At 39.4% G+C, this 24011-nt stretch overlaps 1 protein-coding gene across 2 annotated transcripts in view; it reads right to left on the bottom strand.

Annotated features, from left to right (window-relative positions):
* LOC139691814 (matrix metalloproteinase-2-like) overlaps positions 1–24011 on the bottom strand; it is a 595651-nt gene that overhangs the window by 472959 nt on the left and 98681 nt on the right. The gene's annotated exons all lie outside the window — the stretch shown is intronic.

Here is a 24011-nt window from a genome sequence, read left to right as displayed (position 1 = left end):
TCTTCAGTACTGGTCATCAGTTCTATAATTGATTTGATGTAACTCTCCAGTCAATTATTGTTTCGGTTAACCTCTTCATGTCTACATATTTCTTCTCTATGACGCCTTTCGTGCAAGTTTCACGCAACATCAGAAGTCATACTCAGTACTTCTTCACGGTCACTTTTCCTTCACCAATGCCCTCATCAGTGTTTGAGTGTGTGGTTTGAGTGTTTGCATGTGTGTGGGATGTATGTGTTCTTACATGAATGTATGCCATTTTTATCAGCGGATGGTATAAAATTGTGGCTTTTGGAAGTGGTTTTTTTCCTTTCTTAATTACGGGTGGTGTCCTAACACCCCCGCCACACGCCCTTGCGGCGGCTTGCGGGGTATTAAGTAGATGTAGATGAGATCAGGTTTTTCTGCTTTCAACGGTATTCGATAAGTTTATCCTGTCTTATTTTCAGAGTTTCCACATACTTCTTTCTTCTGCTACTCTTCCAGTAATGTCCCCGTTTATTATTCGGTCTCCACCCATTGGATCTACATCAATCACTAATTGCATGATATGTTTCCAATGCTCCAGTCTCTTTTCTGCTGTAGGCATTGCCGATGCCTCACTGAGAAAAGCATGCTACGCGAAGAAATTTCGCGAACACTCATATTCGGAATGGAAATTATAATTCATCATCCTGAAGGAGCTAATATCAACTATCAAAATAAAGTGAAAGGATGAGTGCGCTATCACATTGCGAACCTAAATGGCGAAGAAAAGGATAGCGACATATTTATGCTACCGTGATCAGCGTGTTCAACTATCCGATCGGAAATTCATCGAAGAATACCCAAATAAATCTCTAATAGGATTCATCTTAAGTCAGAAGTCCACGGTACAGAAATTACATACGGTATGGGAAAAGTAAAGAAAAATTATTTAGACACAGGAAAAATATCAGGTTGCAAAATTAAGTTGTTCGTTAATCTCATTTTATTAAGAAAATACATTTCTCCGCCGCGACGCAACAGCTATGCTAATGTGTATTCCTTTGCGGGGATTCAGAGTGACATTTTCCGGTTTGCGTGTTAATTTTTTTGCGACTGCTGCAAATTGAAGTTTTTACTGCGCTTCGTTGATGCATATTTGCTGCTCTTCCTTTGGGACAGATGTATCGGGCCTTGCAGCGTCGCTCCTCCGCTCCGTTGTTTCCCGTCAGCTAGTTTTTCTCGCAGGCGACCTAATGGGATTACTGCCTGCCACGAGTAGTCGTTACCTGTTTTAGCATATAGCCTTATGGAGTTGGTCGTGATGCTTCAAGTGCCCCCGAGCAGGGGGTGAAAGGCTTAAATACCACTATAAGGGCCGTTACAGACTCTGTTGGGTCCTGTGGGTTGCGGTAGGAGTAAATACATCTGTGTCGCACCGTACGAGCCGTCACATGGACATGCGACCGGGGTGTTTTGGATTAACAGCGTAAGAGCTCCCTTTCATAATGTAACTGAAAAGGGGTTTTTGCTCCTTGAATTCTCAGTTAAATGATATTAACTGTAAACGCGTCGTGCATATTTGTGCCACGAGTAATGGATCTAGGATACTTCTTAAGGGGGAGAATGATATTTTTAAATACGAGAAAAATAATCAGACTTTTTTCTTCAAACAAAACTAAAAATCATGTTGAGTTTCAAACTTATCGCACACATTCAGAGACCGTAAAGCATTCTGCAGCAGATAATTTACGCTCGGGGGAAAAAGTTGTTAAAAAGCAGTGCTGGGCAGATTGGATTGGATAAGTGGTATTAATTTTGATTTTATCAAGACAAAAAGATTCCTCAAGGGGGAAAGACATGATCCCCACACCACACCCATAGATCCACCATTGGGTTCCGCGACCGTTGGCTTGTTTGGTCTCGCCTTGGTTCGTTGTGTCCACAAATTTTGTGAGCTCGCAAACTGTTGGCAAAATGGGTTTTACTTAAAACTCACTTCATCCGTCTGGCACCAATGATATGGCGATATATGTAGTTTCAGACCTCATTAGTTCTTATACTTTCAGAAGTAAACCCGAATTTATCCTCTACCTATCCGAAATTCACAGTGTGGTAGTACCCTTAATATAAGGACACTCATCATAGATTTTGATTTCACACCGAAAAACAGATGAAAGTAAAACAACCTTTAACGAACATTTACGAGACGATGCAGTGTGAACTAAATTCTTCATGACTATAATAACTTTCCAGCCGATCCTCATAGCTATGCCATAGCAGGACTTCAAATATTATTTGATTTTCTGACCGTTTCTCTTCATATTCCTACAAAAGTTAATAATCCCAAAAATGCTGATATGTGAGATTTAAAATTATTGCCTATCTTTTGATTAAAGTACACGGATTTTGAATCAAGAAAGTTTTAGGGGATAGATAACATTCCCGCGGAACTGCTGAAGAGTTTAGGAAAATATAGAAGGCAGAGTTTTTATGGACTGATTCGTACGCCGAGCATTTATATGGCCGGAAGACTTCTTCAGATCAGTATTTGTACCGATCCCAAAAAAGAAAAAGTATGTGAGGACTATAGAACAATATGTTGGATTCCGCACGCAACCAAGGTGGTACTTTGGATCATTCAGTAAAAATATGGAGAGGAGGACAAATGCTTACTTAAGAGATGACCTCTTTGGATCCACGAAAAGGAAAGGTAAGCGTGGCACCATAGCAGTAATTAGGTCAATAGGATAAATAGAAAAAACTTATAAATAAATACAGAACACAACGACGATGTATCTGTTGCTTTGCGGATTTAGAGAGGGCGCTCAAGGAGAGAAATTGGAATAAAATTTATAACATTTGGTCGTTGAAGAAAGATGATAGGCATAGACTGGAGGATTTTTAAATGTATGAGTGGAAAGAATGGAAAACGTAAAACGGACGAAAATGAAAATAAAACAAAGCAAGAAGTACTAGGGAAGATAGGTGCGCCAGGAAAGGAAGTGCAGAGAATTTTGATTGGAGATGAAATGCTGGAGTCTGCGAAAGAGGGGAGAATGTTAGGCAAGCGAGGTATGGGAGGAAAAGTATTGACATGTTGGATGGAACAAAGGGAGAAAGGAACTATGCGAAATTGAAGAAGATTTAAACGTAGGGGTGTCAGGTTGTGTCATGCTAGGAGTGTTTTAGAAATTTAGGGGCGTTCAGTATGTGACGTACCTTAAAACGTACCATAAACGGTAGGCTGTCAAATAAAAAAATAATAAAGTGTTATCCGAACTGGGGTAAAAGTGCAAGACAATCAATGGAAGAATGTGAGTGAGCAACGATGCAATAGTGGAAAACTTTTATTTGGTTTGGTCATTATTTTCAAAGGCATGACGATTATTTCCAAATTAAATTCATTACAACATATTATGCTGCATAATGTTGTGCGCCATTAATATTGGAATAAAGGAATAATTATCCAAATTAATTCATACGAGGGTCATCCGGAAAGTAGTACCCGTTCGTGCCGCATGAAGTCCTGACGACGCGAGTAGCCGCTGGACGAGGTCAGATAGCTTCAGTGGCTTGTCTGCCTTCTCTGAGCCAAGTTGCGTGACGCTAGCATTGCCTGTGTTGTTTCTGTGATTGTTTACAATGTTTAAAAAAATTGAGAACGCCGCCAGTTGTGAAGTGAGGGCAGTGATTAAATTCCTCAATGCAAGAAAAGTTCGCCCATGTGATATTCATCGCCAATTAAAGGAGGTGTATGGAGACAATGTAATGGACGAGTCGTCTGTTCGGCGGTGGTGTCGCAACTTCAACATGGGGAGGGGGAACACACACGACGATGAGCGTTCGGGGAGACCGTCTGTCATTACAGACCAACTGGTGAGCTCAGTTGACGAATTCGTGAGGAACGATCGGCGCGTCACAATTGATGACATCTGTGAGCATTTTCCCAATGTTTCTCGAACAATTGTTCATGAAATTGTTAAACACCATCTGCATTATGCAAAAATTTGTGCAAGATGGGTCCCTCGCGTATCTCAATGAGCTGGCGGCGAAGGACTATGCAGCAGGAATACAGAAACTTGTCACACGTTATGACAAATGCCTTAATTTGCTTGGAGATTATGTTGAGAAGTAGTTTAAAGTATCCTCTTTCAAATAAAATTTTTTATGTTTGTTAATATTTACTTTTGTGTCTTTATTTCACGAACGGGTACTACTTTCCGGATGACCCTCGTAGTTTCGTGCATAAAAATAAAAATTACCCAACAAAAACGATTGGAATTGAATTGAATATGAATTTTTTAAAATCACGGTCCGAGTATTAATGGGATAAACTCGTCATTCTCAATCCGATGTTTTACGCTTTTATGGAATTAGAGTTTATGTAACGCAATTATTAAAATGCTCTGCTTTTTAATTTGTGAGGGCTCACAAAAAATACACTCGGGTTCCAAGCCTGACGATCATTTTAGTTACCGATATTGATTTGCTGTTGATGGCTCAATCTTCTTCATTTGTGCGTTTAAGTGGGTTAAAAGTTTTGTGCTGTCAGTAATTACGGTTTGAGACGACCCAACGGCTAAGTTCTTCTCACGCCGTTTGCGAAATCAACTTGATTAAACATATAGATTCCATTAAATCTAATATACACACCATTCAATCTCAAATGATTATCAAGCAATCAGATCTGTAATTAAGGAGAATTGGTGGGTTCGGAACAATTAATAAAAATTTCTGCTGACATATCAAATATATTTTGTGGCGATACACCGACTTTATATCATTTATAGGCCTTGATCACAGACAACTCGCCACAGCTGACTTATGTAAAATAACATTAATAATGATCCACAATCTGTAACCATTATAATACAAATAAATAGCTCATTATTGTCTTTTAAATGATTAAACTCAATCATGTAATTTGCTGTGCGTTACAATCGGAATTCAGTCAGAATCTCATTATCGTATTTTAACATTATCAAAACCGCTGTATTATTAACATTTTTTGCTAGCCGCAGAAAAAATTCACAGCTTGAATAGGGAAGGATATGAGGGACAACGTCTGTTAACATCTTTGAAGACTTTATTTTTGTGCTTCAGCATTCAATTCTTTCCCGGCGAAGTACAAAGGCCGGAAGGAATCTGGTGAGGACTACTGAGGACTATTTACTTTCGATAATTGTTTGAGGAAGCCAAAAAAATTCTATCTACCTTGACATACAAGGCACATGCAGAACACTCACAATTAACTTTATTCGGTAGAAACTTAAATGAGACTGAGATACAATATTTTAACCAAATGACTAGATCAATAGCTGAACCCTTGGGAAGTATTTGTCAATTAATTCAATACAGTTCAACTTTTTTAATTAAATTGTCCCTTAAAAAGCCGTTTCACAAATAACCTAATATATAAGCTCAATAAAATGTTCAATCATGCAAATTACATTTGAAGAATAATAAATGCTTTTACGACTTCCATTAGAATATAACATAAATATGTTGAGAGATATTTGAGGCCGATTCTTTGTGGAAATCCATTAGTAAGGTAAGATGAAAGAATGAAAGACTTTGCGTTTGAAACTCAAAGTCTTCCATTCTTTCTTCGTGCGTCACATAAAATAGTTGAGTAGTTGCTTTGGGAATGCGATGCTCCTGTAATTGACAAAACTAAAAATATAATTGCGGCTTGTCATCGATTTGCCGATTTTTTTATCTACTCATGGTGTTTACATAATTTTTACATGAAGGTATTACATTAGAAATGCCATTAAAGGAAAGCGGCAAAGCGGTTTACAAATGTACGAGAGTTAACATGACAGCGAACTGACGAGCTTCCTTTAGAATATCACCGAAATATAACGAACTTGGACGTTTTTCTGCCTGGAGATGCTTTTTTTTGACCGTTTCCAATTTGATTTCATTAGGCTCTTTATGTTCCACGGGACTTGTTTGTTCCGCCAGATTCTCCAATTTGATTGGATTTTCGTTCAATTAAGCGCCACCGTCCACTCGTGAAGCTCTACTGGACATGTTCTGGAGCATCGAATTCCAACGACCGTATATTCTATCTCTCTCTCTCTCTCTCTCTCTCTCTCTCTCTCTCTCTCTCTCTCTCTCTCTCTCTCTCTCTCTCAGGTGTAAAGGGCTTCTTATTGGGTGCTTCTGGTTTGGTGGAAATTCAAACATTTCAGTCCCCACTCTTCCCAAATAAAGCGCCCGCTTCGTGCAGATTTATATCCTTGTCAGTTCAGCTTTAATTTCGACGATTAAAAAATCCCTCGATTAGTTTCAAGATTGATCAAATTTTTATATGCAAGCTGTTGGATATTTTGCATTACGTTTTCAGGGGTTGCGGAAAACAGTCAGGTCAGGTGAGATATTCTACAGATAAAACTGAGTACATACTTATTTTTTCACGCTAAAATATCAATGAACCTTACTGCCTTCGAAGTAAATTAATTTTAATCACAACTAGGGAAAACTTTTGGTATCTGTTTAGGAGAAGTGTATTAAGTAGAGCACCCAAACGGATGAACTCAAAATGATGGCGGTAGATATCTTAAGACGAGATCAGACATGTGATATCTTGTTCAGAATCAAGTTTAATGTGGGAAACTACCGGTGACATACGAAGGTGAGTCTCCTACAATATCATACGTAGGTGGGTTTCGTACATTATAAGTCTTATTCTTCCCCACCTATTTAAATAGCAAGAGTTCACGCAAAGTAGGACTCAAGTTCTTTGCGGAACCCCCACCATACACTATCTAAAAAAATGTGCGCTAAAAAATATGATGAGGAGATAAAATAAATACGTACGCAGTAGTTAAATTTAAGATTTGCTTTTTGGACTTATTCAAACCTTCCCCACGGCAAACAAAAGCAACTTTATCAGATGAAACGGTAAATTAAGATTATTTTAGAGCTTTACAAATGAAATTATACAGCTAAGCCTTATTACCGTCAACCTTGGCTAATGAGAGGAAGAACATTCAAAGAGAACAGTGATCATATTTGACTTTCCTTGAAATATTATATCGGAACAGCGATTCAATCCTTTGGTTTTGGCATGAAATATTCACAATATTCACAAGTTTTCCTCTCCGAAATGTTTTACCCGTTACTGTTAACACTTGCAATTGGGGAGTGGGGCAAAGACATGACATTCATTATACAGAAATTAATTAGAGAGTAAATAAAAGTCGTCGTCATTTTCCGCTCCTCTTTTAATTAAAAAATGCAGTGAAGGAGAGAAGAGCTCAGTTCCTGATTACCGTAATGGGATAAAGGGGATAAAGGAAACGGAAATCTCCACGCCGAAGAACGGACCGACTGATTATTTACAGGGATATGAGTGCCGCGGGAATTTCTACGGTAAAGGGGAAAAATGATGGAAAGGTTTTGAGAAAATTTTGAATGTGATTGCCTTTTGAGTCTTCGTTACATCCCTTTTTAAGATCAACATTCCCCTTCGCGCACTTAGTGAGAGACTGGCCTTTCTGATGAATATATTCCGCATAAAATGTTAACATTCAATTTATATTCTCCTCTGCTAGGAAAAGAGATAGCTGGAGGAGAGTCCCTAGGTTTTTTGGGGAATATTTATTCAGCCCTTATGGTTTCGTATTATTCAAATGCCATCAGATCGATAATACGTGTATCTAGAGGGGGAAAAGGTATCTGACATGGTATAAATGACAGGTAAAAATTGTAAATAAAAGAACACGAATAGACTTTGAATATCCCTAATAGAACATGGTAATAGTTTTATTTTTGCGATTATTCAATTTCTTAAAAAAAGAAAGGAATTACATTAGAGAGAAGAAAAATAGACTTAAAATGGGATGATATACACAATCTAGGCAACACCCAGTTTCAGGACGTGAGAATCCAAAATAAATGTTTAAAAACAGTGAAGTTCAATTTTAACAGCAGTTCCGACGATGGCCAGGTCATTTTAAATTGATTTCACCTTTAATTCTGACGTTACCTGAAGCAAATATGTGAAAGAGAATTAATCTAGTCTCTGAGTTAAAAAAACCGGCAGTCACTTAGACTGTTCCTTCATTGGACCTTTGCTACCTGTCACACGTGTCAAAGCGTGAACTAACCAGCAACAACCAATAAAAAATGACATAATTTCGTCTCACATGACATTAATTGATAAAATATGAAGTTTTTTAGGCGATATCAACTCTGCAGTAAATAATTTACGTGGGTGAAACTTTAACTGACGTATTTAACGGGAGGAAAGGAAATAGGATTTTTTTATGCCCTTAGAAATATCGCCTATTCCTCTCCAAGGAGACCTAATCAGTCTCATTGCAAGAATGACAGGAGGTAAAGAAACTTAACTGGTGAGGAAGGTACTAAAAAAAAGTTTCCCAACGAGGAGACAACCCACGATGAAACAGTGATTTTATGACTAACTCCGCTGGCGGAAGAAAGATGACAAAATGAGGAATCATGCCTGGGTCTTGCGTAAACCCAACAGAGGATCTTTGAAAATTCTGACAACGCCATAAGCACTTACACGTCTTTGAGTCCCAAGATGAGGCTAATACGTTTGCGAATCCATCCACACTATGCAATGTGAAGCAAGCATTAATCTTTCTCCAACAGGAATTCGGAAAAACCTATATGTTGACTCCATCAATCACAGAATTTTCAAACATTTGCATATAAATTAAGACGTGAAGATAACCAAAAAGAGTTTCAAAACTCCATGTCCAATAGGAAATAATTCAGTAATAAGGTGGTCCAACACTAATACCAATGGTAAAACACTGAATGATTATAGGAAAAATCAAAACTATAAAAAAATATTAACTAGTTTAGGTAACACATGTTAATAGCCTTTTCAAACAAGACCTGTTCCATGATTTAGAACAAATCACAGGAAAATTTGGAGTACCTGGGCGGTGGATGTAAAAATACCGACGGCGTATACATGATAAGTTAAATATTTGGACCCTTAATATGAGAAGTAAAAGCGTGATTCTTCGCGTATTATTTTATAAAATCCATTTGAATGAGTTACCGCGGTCATCAAAGACACCATCAGGTACCTCGGTCGCCATATCACGGTGAACCAAATAATCAAATTCTGTGGAAAAGTACGTTTTTCCTTCTAATATTATGAAGCTATACGACTTCCACGAAGAGAAGCCTGAAACCATAAAGTTTATAAATATTTGGAAATTTGCTTCACAGTCTTCGTCATCTATTTGGACGTAATACTAGTATGTTAAGAGGTAAAACACAACGATAAAAACTAGCTGTCACACCAAGAGGTCTTTATAAAACGTAAAGCACTGTATCCTCACGATTACTTACGAAATGTAAAACATTGCACAAGTATTTGAGGAAAGTGAGCATGAACAAGTAGGAGACAATACACAGCACCGTACAATACTCTGCCCCGGGAATTTCACCGCAGACTCGCAAGGATCCTCGGTTAGGAGTGGACTGTTTGTGTAAACGCCGGGTGTCCCTTAATTTCCCGGCAGTTGCGGCGTACTACTCCAACGCCAAAGTGCTCGAGTTATTTCAAATTACATGACTTTTGCTGAAGGGGGAGAGGGTAGGACGCCAGGACACTACACGAGCGTGCACATATTTGTCTTGCTCAGCGTTTCCGCGAAAGAATCACGCATGTGTCTACACAAAGAGAAGAGCCGGGAGCGGGATCGAAAATTATCAAACAAATTAAGTTGAGAGGCGCCGGCCTTAGGAACTCGGCCATCGGAAGCGTCCCGCCCACATCCACGCCACTCCCCCTCCGCCCACTCCCTCACCGTCAGGTACTAGCGTCGACACCCTTCCATCAATCTGCCCCCCCCCCAGCCCCGATCCCGCCCTCCTCATTCCCTCAAATACTCCACCTCCAGGTACCTAAACATGCCCATTCTCTCTCTCCCCATCTCCACACAATCGCCCTCTCATCCACTGAGCAAAAATCCCTACCAACCTCCGCCTCTTCTCCCTTACTGTCTACCTCCCTTTTTCTCCACACTTCATCACCCTCTGTCCAGCCCTTTCCATCCCTCCCTCTCCGCAATTCCCCATTTGCAGGGACTACATATAATAATGGGAATGGTCCCGCATTGTGTGCTCCCCCACCCCAAACCTTAGGCTCACTTTCTTCCCGACAACAATAAGCCCCCAACCCCCTTCCTCATTCCCCGCGACCACACGCAAAAAAAACTAGATGGGCTTATTCTTCTTTTTTCCCGTGCCGTCTCCTCCACAGAACAGGGCTCGCCTCCGCCTCCTCAGTCCACCTCCACGCCCCCCGCCCTTCTGCCCCCCTCGGGTGCGCTGTGTGTGCATATGCCAACATGCCTATCCCCCTTTTCCTTAAACTTCTCTACCCCCATCTCTTTTCTCCTCGTCTCAACACCCCTTCCCGCCCGAACCCCGCCGAAAACCCCAACCGCTCGGAAAAACCCTTTCGAAAACCGCGCCTTACCCCACCGCAAAGCGTCCGTTTGAATGGCACTCACTCCGAGAGGGTCGTAAGTAAAATAAAACAAAGATTCACAGTCGGGGGGGGGGTGATAAAATTCAGAGAAAGGGAGAAGTGTGACAGGGAACTTACTAAGTAGGGAGTGGCGGCGTGACGTGAGATTGGTATATACAAGCGAGGGTTCGTGCTCGATGCGAATGTGCATGAGTGTCCGTGCGTGCGTAGAAATTCACGAAATTCTGTACTGGGCGGGGTCTGCGGGCACGGACGGGAGTCGCCTGAAAGGAAACGAGTGATAGGCGGGAATGTGACGGAATGGGTCGGGAGCACGCGAAATCCTTCCGGGAACGCTCTCTCCTTTCTATTCCTTTGTCCTCTTTTCATCTTTATTCCTCTTCTCCGGCGTCCGAACACCTCACGAAAGTTTTATCTCCCTCCTCCCAAGGCCTTGATTCGAACCCTTCCCTCCCCGCGTCGCCCTTTTTAATCAAACGCCCCGCGTGATTGGATTGTATATAAAATGAGGCTCGCTGATGACGAAATACCGTCGGCAGCGCCCCTTTCGGGTCTACCTCACTTGGGAAAACACGCTGCTTAGATCTCGAAATGATTTGAATAATGATGAACTTTAGTTCCAATGGTGCATTAAAACGTATGTAAAAGCTGGAGTATCACAATTGGTCACTAAGAAGTAACCACATCATTTGGTTTCCCGTATGGTTAGGGCATAACTCTCTCGAGTATACCAATTCGACTATCGCGAACGTGGAATCGGAAGTTAATAAACCATTTTGTTTCCAAAAAATAAATCAAAACGCTTCGCTGAATTCTCCCGTAAATACTGGAGTCTGGTGGGGCACAAATATAGAATTAGTATACGCTCGTTGAATGCACTGAACGGAAACCAGAGGATGGAGATTTTACCGCACGTATTCACATTACGATTAGAGTGATACGGTTGTTCGGTAGAAAAGATAAGAGGAAGAATACGTCGATCATTAGAAAATATGGTGGAATTATTTTTCCATAGTCATATGAATTATTTCATAATCGATGAGTTCATAATGCCTACTCAATGCCTTAACAGGATTAATGAAAAATAGTCGCAATGGATATAAACGTAAAATTTTTCCTCTATTCCCAAAAAAATACCGTTCTTCCTTTTTCCTCTCCGTTAGTTTTAGGTCATGGCAACGATTACTTGCTAGTTTTATTCATAGCTTAAATTCTCGTAACAAGATGTTCCTCACAGTGAACATTTAATCTAGCTAAAACGCCAAAATATAATATATAGCGGATACATGTAATGATATACTTTTGAAATTCAAACCGACTCCGTGCATTAGGAATGATATGCGTTGAATCTAGCCACTAAGATCTTGAATTCAATTGTAATTTTCAAGGCCAAAAATCTCTACGATCAAATTTGACCATGAGTCTTTATTGAATTATAGATTTTCATTGCATAATGAAACGAAAGCTGATTAAATTACTTCCATTAAAGACAAAAAAAGCAAATTCCCTACAGGAATTGTTCGATCAAGTGTTTCCAAAATGGAGGTTAATGAAATTCCATCGCAGGCGTGCGGTAGTCCTGTTTCAACTTAAGGGTCGCGACCGCTCCTCTTTATTATCCAGCTGTTTCCGAGAAAGTTCTCTTTTCCTCCTCTCTAATCCCTGATTCGATTTCTCTATCACCATCCCGTTCGTCTTTGTCTTCTTAAATCCTTCCTCGCCTTATCTTCCGCCTTCCCCCGATCATCCGCTTCCTCACGTCGCTGAGCTCTGCTGATGATGACTTTGTTCACTTATAAGTTATAAGGTAAATAAAGAAAAGAAAACAATCCAAAAGGATCATAACTTTTACCTCAAACTTGAATTATTCCTCAGCCATCTAAGAATTACGAAGGTAACACCATCTTCTTAAAAGGCAGTCAGGTCTCCAACCTTCCACTTTATATAATCATTTTCAATGACAAACATTCTTTTGATTACATCCTATTGTTTTTCCCATGAATTTGTTCTCCTCCATTTTTGAGGAATTGAAATAATACCAAATTACCATTGAAGTAAGTTATTAACATAGGCTAGAAATACACAGACGCCCTAATCAATACCTAGTGGCCCCGAATGAAGTCTTTCCAAGATGCGGTAGGATTCGCCCGAGACGAGACTCGCAATCTTTTGAAGGTTCCCTTTTTTTAAAAAGTAAACTAGGTCAAAATTTTAACAAATACTTGAACTAAAAATGTATTAACAAATACAAACTTCATCTTTCTAGAATTACTAGGAGTTAAAGTAATGCCATGGGTTTGATACGAATTTATTCTCCAACATATAATTTATAAAAAATGTAGAAAAAATTGAACTCAACAAAAAGTTTCATTAAGTAGTACAAAGCTCCATTTATGTACAATTGAGTGAGATACAAGGTTTAAGTTGTTTTCACAGATATTAAAACTAAAATTTCAATATTATCCGCTGCGTGAACAACGCTCAATATATGGTTTACAGAAATTTTATTGGAGGAGGGTAATATCTCACCCAAAATTAAGTATCAATAGTTTCAAATTTTCCTATGAGCTAAATTCTTTTTCACTACGTGTGCTCCGGTCTCTATATGCATATAGATGTACACACCGAGGTTCGGAAGTACAGTTCGGGATGCTAAGACACGGGATATTTTGGAAATATTACCAAACAATAAAAATAAATGTAATTATAAGGCTATTAGTTACGAGTAAAAAAACACACGATGCACTTCTAGACTTCAATTAATTATAGCAGCAGTCTGTTCCGATCAAACATGCTCGGATACGCTATTCACTTATTACTCAAAATTTCTCTGAATTATATACACATTCACGTGATAGTAAGTATACAAGCACTTTATGGTAGAGTAATAGGCTGCAGGACGGTACAACTGCCAACCTAAAATATACCAACAGACACTAATATGCACCGTGCCACATTTTCTGTTGCAGAAGGTTACCTCGTGGAAAGATTACAAGGAAGCGTACGCGGCTCGAACTTAAGAGAAAGTGCTGCAAACACTCCTACATTATCTGCTCAAGGGACAACACTATTTTGGATCCCACCCGGAGGCCCAAGCTTTAGATGGTACAACCTCTACCCATTTCCCATCCGCTCCATCTCTCGGTTTGAGATGCGGCCGCAGCCAGCGCTTTCGACGGCTGGTTCTACTATTACCCGGAGCCACGCCCCTTATGCTCTTACTCCGTAATACGTCTTCCCTGCCGCGCTCTCTGGGTGACATCGCAGGCATTTTCTCTGGCCCTTTTACTCGAACTACACTCATTACACCTTAATAGGGAGCCGGAAAGAAATCAGCAACTATTTTAAAGTTTTCCTTAAGGATATTTGAGAATTAAACAGACTAAATATTGTGGAATATTAACTTTCACATCAATATAATTTCAGGTGGTTGTGGTAGTTAAATTGGTAGAGCGGTCGAATAATGGCCCGGAGATCACAAGTTCAAATCCTGAGTGGTGTCTTTGGATAATACATTTGCAATAGTTAGCGGTGCAATTTTCGTATCTCTATAATGTCTTTAGTTAGTTAATTCACACGAAACTGTGTTTCAATAATCTATGTAGAAATTAGCTCAGACCCGAAAGAAAATAAACAATATTAAGAGAAAAGAGCCAAACTTTTAAAGGAGCAGTAGCGATCTAAATGTATTAGCATCGACAACTGATAAATTTTTATTGAAAACTATTTCATACATCAAATGGCTCCAATTATACAGGAACCATGTTATTAAAAAGGTTAGTACATAACGAAAGAGATTAAGACACATATTTATATATATATATATATATGTATATAACATATATTTTCTTAGCATGAACTATTCAACACAAAATCATCGGAAGAAACTTATGTGATGAGAAACTTTTGAAGCAAGAAAGTATAATTTAATGTTGTGCCACACTGAATAATTCCTACCAATGAAGGATGCAAGTGAACACGAAAACGAGCAGGATATATTAATCGAGTAAAAAACTCTAAATTCGGCACTTTTCCAGAATTACTCCTGAACTGAAAACTTCAGAAGTTACCGCGAGGGTGAAGAGATTTTCTGAAATGTATGCAGCATCAATTCACACATGAAAAAATATCAACCTTCTCTTATCATATCAGTCACCGTGCTGATACGGACTGAACAATTGTGTTTCAGGGATGATATCTATCGCGCGCTCACTTATGTGAAAAATGAAGCGTGAAATATTGCGGATAAATATTCAGCCAATGATTATGGCATCGATGAAAACAGAAAACACCGCTTCCCTCCTGAGGTTGACTTGTGTCCAACGTGACCGCGTCCTCGATCAAACCACAGAACACAAATTCGGCCCGAAATCGCCATTTTCTTCCCTCCACTCAGCTAATGAACGTTGCCCGCGTCTTATCCTCCTACCCCATTGGATATGGGCCGCTCCATTCCGTCAGACCTCTTTCCTTCCTCCCCTTGACCTTTTACATTGTATTTTCGCCTCCAATCCCAGACATCCGACCTAAAGGATTTATATCCTAAAAGTGAGGAAGAAAAAGGGGTTTGGTCTTTTTATGCCCTCTTTGTGACCCAAGCCACTCCCTTACATCCCCAAAAAAAATTACACCTTTTTAATTAAACCCTATAACTTCAACATTCCTCTTCATCATCTACGCTGGAAAGGAGCCACGACGTGAGAGATTCCTAATTAACACTCAGGTAACTGTGGAAAATTAAGGGAGTTTGCACTGTGAAATTAAACACATGCGGTTGACTTCATAGGGAAACGAAGAAGAAATGTTTCTAACTTTTCCTCATTCAATCTAAACAAACAAAATGAAACATCTGCGCTCGAAAGCAATGCTTAATTTTTCAAGAAACGAAAAATTCACAGCACCGACAAGATTAATTACCATTAAAGGAGCCGTATTGTTGACTTTACCGCAGTTTGAGTTATGTTTACTGAAAATTCCATGGAAACCAAAAAGTGCTTAATTGGGTGAAATTCAAACTAATGAAAGTATGCTTTCAGTTGGGTTTTAATTCATATACTTTTGAATGCCGCCACACTATTAATTTTCAATAAAAAATGCCTTTAGCTCCCAAAGCTCCAAAAAACTGACAAAAGTAAATGACAATAATGGTGCCTATGAAACGGAAAGTTTGCTCAAGAAGAGCAGTTAGTGATAAAAAAAAGGACGTGAAAGCCCCTAACAAGACTATTGTTAAGGTTTCATTCTCATGGGAATGAAACCTTAACAACAGTCTTGTTAGGGCCTTTTCCATTAAGGTAATTTCTAAATAGCCGTGAATTCACGAATTACGGCAAATACAGTAATATTTTATAATTGATTTCATTAAAGAAAAGTAACATCTAGCCATTGTGCAAAAGAGCCGCAACTCTGCAACGACAACTGTATCTTCGAATGAGTGATTCCGCTACAAAACCAAAGGCAGTAGATCAAAAAAGATTGAAAGGTATTATTATCTACTAAAATAAGGACAACTCTACAGGATTGACGAAATAATAGCTTCCAAATTCAGGAAAACACATCAAAAGAGAATTCGGATTAAAGAGATCATTATTTTATTATTAATGTCTCCAACATTTAAATTCATCAAATGATTATTAATCAACTTACATAACGCTGGAAATGACTTCTGTTTGGCATGTCAACCTATATATTCGAGCTAACATGAGCGAAAACTCATTGTCAGCCAGACGAGCCTTAATTAGCGATACACATGGAGGTCAAATTAAAAAAAAGGTAAATCTTAATTCAGGGACTAAAAGTAATTAAACAAAATTAAAGATAAATATGCACTCTAAATAACCCCGCCATCGTTCCATATACCGACAGAACATAATCATCGTTTAAGTCCATGAGAGTTACATTTGGTGAACATACAATCAAAGTTTTGTAAATAAAATATGAATAATTCCCAATGGTGAAATATTTCAATGATACTCACTGACTCATTGCAGAGTAGTGTACGTTCAAAAGAGAAAAATATCACCTGCTGCAGGTATATCCATAACAAACGTCCGGAGGCAATTAGGCTTTCAACACATTCAATCACACGCGAGAGAATCCTGATAGTGTTCCCAGTGAGTGCATTGTTCTCGAACGATGGGTCTCTTTTCTTCATAGAAATTTTAGGGCTTCGCCGCGCCTTTCAAAGCGCCGCGGCTTATCGATCAATCGGCGAACGTCCTCTCCACAGTTGAAGCACCTCTGTCGTAACGTACAATGACCCGAAGGATATGAGGCTAAGCTAAGCTGCAATTCAGTTTTTTCCTTCACGTTGACCGTGAGGATGGAACGAACGTGGGGAAAAAATAATATCCTATAGACAGTAACTGACACGGCGAGTTTGGAGAGACCATCGAATTCAAAAGTGTGGCGTCCTTCAGGCCTAGCTCATTTTTTTATTCCGATCAAGGCCGAAAAATGGGAGGGGACATTATTAGGGTGAGATGAAAGTAACTCCCATGACGGTTAATTGTAAATGCAGACAAAATTTGAAAAGATACGAAAAGTAGTCGTGTTTTTTACCACTTTTATTATGACGGCAATGAAGGAGCCTATAGTGAACTATGTTAAAAAATGAGGACATTTATTGGCATTTAGAAGCAATAACGAATTCAACTTCCGTTCGAGATTGAATTAGGTGATTTAATTTTGCTGCATGTGCAATAATTATACATTGGATGTTTATGATGGAGGAGATTATGCGATACCAGTGGTAGTCTATTGATTGACCTTTCTTTTAGCGATTTGGCATAATTAGCAATAAAATATCCCTATCGCGAAAAATTCAGACACAAAATGCTACCCTGTGATAAAAAAATTCATTCATTTTTAGTATTAAATTGACATGGTTACTTAGTAACCTTGAGATTCATGTAAAAAAACGTATCCAACCTATAAATTTCGTTTAACTTTTTAAAAGATTAGAGGATAGCATTTTCACCGAAAATGAAACAAGGATTATGACTTTGGAAACATCATATTTCACGCAAATGCGAAAAAGGAGATTTTTATCGTGAGTTTCACATATTCCTCGCGATGTCATTGAAGTGTGCGTCATTTAGAAAATAGCCTTCTTTTTCTGCAAAATGCAAAAGTTGAAGGAATAAATGCATTCAATATCAAACGCCAAACTACTGCAAATATTAGAAAATGAGTAATTATATTAATCGCGCATGTTAGAGAGGTCCTATTAGCTCATGACGCAACATTGCCTGGATCGGTAAATATCAACAGAATTGCGATGAAGTGTAGGAAAGCGGAATGGGAATAAACCAAGTAGACGGCGAAATTTCCTTCACTATTTCACGCAATAACTCAGGTCTCGACTAAATGGCTACCACGTATACGCGACCGGCCTTCACGTAGTAGCCATCTCGCACGAAACAAATATTCACATTCTACCGCCATTACCTAATGTTATTATTCATTATTAAGGAATCTGAACTGTTCGCGCGTCCATAAGGCGTTAGAAATAATGACAGCTGGACTAAATAAGTGAATTGATAACTAACACGCAAAAGGAAAAAAAAATAAGAGCACCCTTGAAACAAACTCGGTTTCTCCGTAAGTATTTAAAAAATATTAATTTCTACACTATCTTTTAGAAGACGATAATAATTGTTATGGATATCACTTTTCCTCGATTCCTCTACTTTTTAGCAACGGCAGCTATATTTTCATCATATTTTCAATTTTTTTAAACATGTTTTCGGAGTTACAAAGGGCTTAATGAACCCACAAGGTTAACTGAATACCAGCGAAATGCAATCCAATATATGCCCTAATGCCAGCGGTTTTATGGCTGCCACACTCGTGAGGAGAATTTTAACGAGAACCTTCCTTCCATCGTCCAATGGCATATTCCTCCATTGTATAAAATTATAAAAAGGAGAAATGTACCATTACGTAGGCGAGGAATAAGGATTATAAAAAAATTAAGAATCTGTTTCCCATCTCCAGAGACCGGAGAGAGTACAAGGACGGATGCAGGGTTTTGGGTGGACGGGTGGATCGGGGATTAAAAAAATGCGCGATCGACCGAGAAAAAGTGAAACTCAACGCCGTTAGCAATAGCTTGATTGCATCCCATGCAAAAACCTTCCGAACACACTTATGCCTTCATTCCCTCCTCCACATATCCATGACCACACCCACACACTCCATGCGTTTGAATTACCCTCCGATAGCACGCACCAATGGAGCCTGTTTAATCGCACCATCGTGATCGCAAAATTAGGACGAAATCGGAAAACGCTAGCTCTCTTACTGGAGGTAGCTCATTAATAGTTATCGAACTTAACCATACCACAACCTGCAAACGAGGTCGCCTTGACGCGTGAGGATTGAATGTACCTGATACTAAGCACTGTGCTACTTTGAACTTGGCACTATGTGTGCAGCGTGAAAAACGGTTCCAGGTTCAACTCCCAGGCGATTCCTTCGGTACACTTCAGTTACTGATCCAAGCGGAACTATATTCTGGGCACCACAAATTAGGGAGTAGGGAATATTACCTACAACAGTTTATACTGCCAACCTCAGTTTTTCCTATAATCTCCAGAATTTTCACCACAATATGTAATTTTCTCCATTGTGAAGGTCTCATTAAGAGCCTTGAGGACAAAATAGCCTCTAGCGCGATTAATTCAATGAAACTATGTGTAAAAAAGAAAAATTGCATTCATTAGTAATGCAATCCGAATATTACATGGCTGTGGCTGAATTTCAATGTAACGCTTATTCTCTTGGCCTCTATTTTCGTCTTAAAGGAAAATAATGTGTCTACAGTTTAAATTTTAATGATAAAAAAATTGAGGTTTTTAATCAATAAGAACGATTGACTATTCAATGGGTCAGATTGGGTGGGTCGCTTTTAGCCCAAATCTTTTCCATAAAATACGTTGAACATACGTGTGTGTGCGATACGGGCTACACTGTTCACAAAATTCTTACCACACATACGCACGTCAAATCACACACACTCGCATACGGACATGTGTAATCCGAAAAAATGATGAACACGGGTTCATTGGACCTCGGGACATTTTTTTCCGTTGAAAAATCCGAGGTCGAATTATTTTCAAGAATGTAGTTCACTCCATTGTACTGCACATGGAGGGGTTAAAAACTATCCATCTCAAACATCCGAGCAATGATATTCCATGTGAAATGATTTTAATGTCTATTTCAACATTTTTCTTGGTAATTTTCTTTGGAATATCACGCAATTTATGTCTGATGGAATCGTGTAAATAGGCTCTGCACATCGCGGAAGGTGCATCACAAAACGGGCGTGTGGCAACGCTGCCCGCCACAATCGGTTGGAAAGGTACTGGAGGACGAGACCACCTGATCGATGCAGTATACAGTTTATCCCCTCACTCTAATGCTCCGTCCCCACTGCCACCTCTCACCCTCCGCCAGCCACCTGCTCTCAGTGGAGACTACCCTATCAAAGTTCACGAGCCTCCTCCCTAGAGAACGTCTACCACTAGCTTTGCGCGCAATTACACGATATACTACACCCACATTGTAATGTGTTATTACTGCTTCTATTTATATAAGGCCAACTAAAAAACACGCACATTTCTCAATTGAATTTGTTTTTCAACAACACCACTAACAATTAACTTTATCATGCTTTTTCGTTGCGAACATCCTCCAGAAATTACGTACGTTACTAATTAATGCCTATGAAAATAAAATCATAAAATGTACATCTTCAAGCATAACTTAGTGCACGTGACTAGTACTTACCGGAATAGCAAGAGAGTAGAGATATTTTCCACCGTTTTATTTAACGTACTCTACACGGTAATTTATTTAAGAGGGTAAAACCCTAATCAGAAATAATCTACGAATTGAATCTTGCTGATTCGAATACGTCTTTCATAAATATATTTTGTTTTCACTCGCCAGTTGTACTTCAACAAACTTAGTTAAATGAGTGGGATTGTGTGAAAGAAGACTCGGATAAAGTTGAAACAGATTGAGCAGTGCAATACTCTCTAGAATTTGATAGAAGTTTAGCTAACTTCTCACTTCATTCAGCCACCATAATGTTAAATGAACGCTAAATATATACATACATGTGAAAAAATAGATAAATACATATATAGGTATACATATATCTTGAAGGAAGGACTTGCGGATGTAAAAAATAATACAAACGAAGAAGCGAGATAGCGCTAGCGAACAAAAACACATAAACGAAACTCACACGTATTCCAAATTTCCGTGCCAAACCACCTTCATCTAGGAAAAGAAGGAACAATATTATATATATATATATATATATATATATATATATATATATATATATATATATATATATATATATATACGATATATTGCTTATAATCTCTATAACTATGTAAAAGAAAGCATTTTAATCTATTATCATTAACAGAACAACTGCACTACTATTGACTTATTGGTGTATTTTGCTGATGTCCATTACTCAATCCTATGTGTATGAAAACTTACACACATTTATGTAAGATATTATGAAAACTGTTTACGAATAATTGGTTCAATCCTGGTACATTTAGACACAAATTATTTATGACTTTCATGGCCCTAAATGCTTAATTTTCTGTTTTTATGGTGAATACTATTATTATTATTATTGACTGAATTCCATTGCGCTTCATAATACGGCATCATTTGTCCGAGAAAGGAAGATAAACGTTCCATTTGAGTCTAACTGTTACGATTCCCTGAGCTCCAATGATAATACACGTATATTTAATTCTGATTCTTACCCACGCCTCTATCCTCATTTTAATGCCCGCAAAGCTTTTACTCGAAGTGCCCCCATACAGCCTCTCACCAGTTTAAGGATTACGACAAAATAAGGAAAATACCGGACCCCCATAAAAGCCGTGCGTCTCGCGTCAGCCCCTCACGCTGCCTTTACCTCCCCGCCGCTGCCGACCGAGGAGGGGCGGGGTGCTTTTCACGCCTACGGGGGTCCCACGATAAATAATAATGGAAAACCGAGAGATGGAAACGAGGGAGAGAAAATTGATCCCGATGATAGTCTTCTCGATAGGGCGGCCGAACGTCTGGCCTTTTTTTCCAGAAATCGATTTCCTGTCGGAGATAAGCTATTAAAGTATCGCGGGAGAATTACGCTCTCCACTTCCCGACGGATGCCAGAGTCCTTTGTCCCTCTCTTACCCTCTCATTGAGCGTCAAAGGTGGCGCGGCGTGAAAACATGCGCGAAGTAAATGCTCTCTCTATCCACTAATGGCCACGAGATTAACGGACAGGGAGTATTATCGGTTGCTCATAAATCCACATCGTCATTGAAAGGAAAATAAAGGAAAAATAGATTCAGGCGCTGCCCGGCTAGGAGTGGAAACTGTCTTCCTAAATTGAACACACGAGAATAGTGTGTCATGCTAATTAATGGGAGACTTTAATTGATAATTCATTCGGAGCCCACAAGAAAATCATCACAAAGAGACGTATATCGCGATACCTGCGCGATCACTCTCCGAGAGTGATGAATTATCATGAATCCCAGGACATAACTAGTTCATGATAAATTTCAAGCTTCCAACTGCAGAGACTAGAATTAAATTATTTCAATATTGATTTATGTATTACTACGACTACTTCTATTATATATAGGGGCTGTAGAAATGTGCATATATTTACAAAATTACTCTTTGTTTACGACAAAATATTCATCTTCACCAGGAAAACTAATTCGTTCGGAGAATATCTCACGATTTTTCCTTGCATTGAACATCATGTATCTAATTACTAAAAACCACTGCAGTTTTTCGAAATCGTCCTTTTAAACTCAATAAACCATTAACGATTCATTACTCGCCAGAGAATTTCAATTAGTCGACCAATTATTAGCGAGCGGAAATAAAATTACATTCAGATCCGCTTCTGGTTACCAATGCTAATAAATAATCGACATGAAATATTTTAATTCACCCAGAAGAGTTAAGACACCATAGTACGCAAATCCAACACTGCCCACCTTTCATTAAGAAAATATTATTTTAAACTCAAACTTTTATAGAAACAAGGAATTAAAACTCAAAATAAAAGCAAATTGAATACCTAATTGCTTTTCGTTCCGAAGTGGAGAGGAAATAGCGATTCTCAACACCCCCACCACCCCATCAAATGATACGCTAACGAAATGGAACTTCGATTTGACGAAAAGAGAAGGAGAAGCAGGGAAGGGATTATTTATTTTCGGCTCAAGGGTTCGAAAAGAGATGGAAGGGACTAGAGATCGTCTTCTTCCCCCCCCCGTGTAATTTTCCGCTTCACCTCGGATGATCGCAAGAGAGAGGGGTGGGTAGACTTGAAAGAGAATGGCCCCATGCTGACTGGCACACGGCAGTGCCTTACTGGAATCGAAGTAGGGGCAAATCGAGGGTTAACTGCCAACTTCAACGCGGCCGTCTATCTCGTCCCCCGCTCCCCCTCTTCACGCGCATGAATAGGTGTGATGTGGAGTGCCCGTATCGTGATTTCAAACACTCTCATCGGATCGTCGGAGTGAGGAATTTTGAGCATCTGTTGCGCGATCCCCTTTGTCCACTTCAGTTCCGCCCGTTCCACAACATCCCAACATCGTGCCTCTCTTTTTCGTCTCTTTTTTTTTGTGCCTTCGGAATTTTCCCAGTTTTCTTCTTACTCGTGCGCCTCCTTCGCCGAGATTCTTCCCGTGAAGTTGCGTACCCTTTTCTTTTCTTTCCACGCTCTGATCACGCTCGCTCGCCGACCGGCGCCTCGAATTTCAAAGGGCCCTTGTCGCCGCTGAACCCCAGAGTCGGAGAGTGGACAAACTCCTCCCGATTTGAAGAGGATTTCTGACAGTGGAGGGCTTAACGCACAGAGGAGGGCGGACCACCTCGATTCGACGCTCTCAGATCTCTCGCGATTTCCATGGGAACACACACACACACGCACAAAACAAAAATCCCTCAGAAAACGAAGTATTTCCATTGCGATAACCTTCTCCCGCCCTTCAACAGCGTGAGGGAAGGATTTCATGCTCCTGCCCGTCCCCCCCCCCTCCTTTGAACGACCCGCATTAAAAGTGGGCCGTCTAAATGGAAACAGTGAAATTTCCAGGTACGCCCGGGAGCATGGTAAATATCGAACATGCACTCCAATACTTGAGTTATCTTAAATTTTCACCAAAAGACTGAATTGTTCACGCAAATCGCAAAGTGTAGTGGCGAGCGTTAAATTAATGTGCAATGGATGGTTTCATGTCGCGATAAGTACTTCCATTTGGTGTTTGTAATTGCCTTTAATGTAATATGCCGGGGTTAGGTGGAAAAAGGGACCTTGCAGTCTCAATCTCGCCCCAATAAAGTCGTTATATAAATAAATAATTAAAATACGCAAACTTAGTTGCTGCTGTTTTTCCGGATTCCCACGTCAGTATTCAGCATTCGATTTCCGGAAAAACAGGGCGTTTACTGGGGAAAAGCATACGAAAATTTTACCCTCGCCCAATTATTCCTTTCCCAC

The sequence above is a fragment of the Hetaerina americana genome, unplaced genomic scaffold (genome assembly GCF_022747635.1).
Source record: "Hetaerina americana unplaced genomic scaffold, ioHetAmer1.1.p SCAF_4, whole genome shotgun sequence".
NCBI lineage: Eukaryota > Metazoa > Arthropoda > Insecta > Odonata > Calopterygidae > Hetaerina > Hetaerina americana.
Note: the sequence above shows the minus strand (reverse complement) of the source record. Positions and strands in the feature narration are given on the sequence as shown.